The following is a 544-nucleotide window of genomic DNA, read 5'->3' as shown; positions in this document are numbered from 1 at the left end:
ATAGTTTAAGACTAATAGGCAAGAGTTTAAGAATTTAATTTCTCAGGGCCTATAACTTATCAAAACAAGAGGGAAAAAAAAGTGGTTCATGAAAGATGGCACCTGAGTTTAATTACTTTTATACACAGGCAAAATATAAATGGACTTACATATATTTGGAAAGGACCGATTATGTACATAGTCAGACAAATTTACAATAACGATATAGGCAAAAGTTCTCAAATAAGGCTGTGCAGTGCACATTAAAATTCTTTTATCACTCATTTTTCTCTTTCAGATCACCGGAGGCAGATACACTTCCCACTTTCAAATTGAAAAGTTGATTTGCATTATGTGGATCAAATGTTTAAACTTAACCATTCGAGCAGTGCTTGACACAATGCAAAACTTCATGATGCATTGAGGCAGTAATAAAAGCAATAAACAACCAGGAAAACATTAGAATTACCTCTTAGGATTAAAATGGACCTGAAACGGCCTAGGTCTAAGCAGAGTAACTTCATTCATCTGTTTGGTTTAAGACAAAATAAAAAATAAAAAAAAT

Source organism: Danio rerio, chromosome 11 (assembly GCF_049306965.1).
Source record: "Danio rerio strain Tuebingen ecotype United States chromosome 11, GRCz12tu, whole genome shotgun sequence".
Taxonomy (NCBI): Eukaryota; Metazoa; Chordata; class Actinopteri; order Cypriniformes; family Danionidae; genus Danio; species Danio rerio.
The sequence above is the reverse complement of the archived record's forward strand: the minus strand, read 5'-3'. Positions refer to the sequence as shown.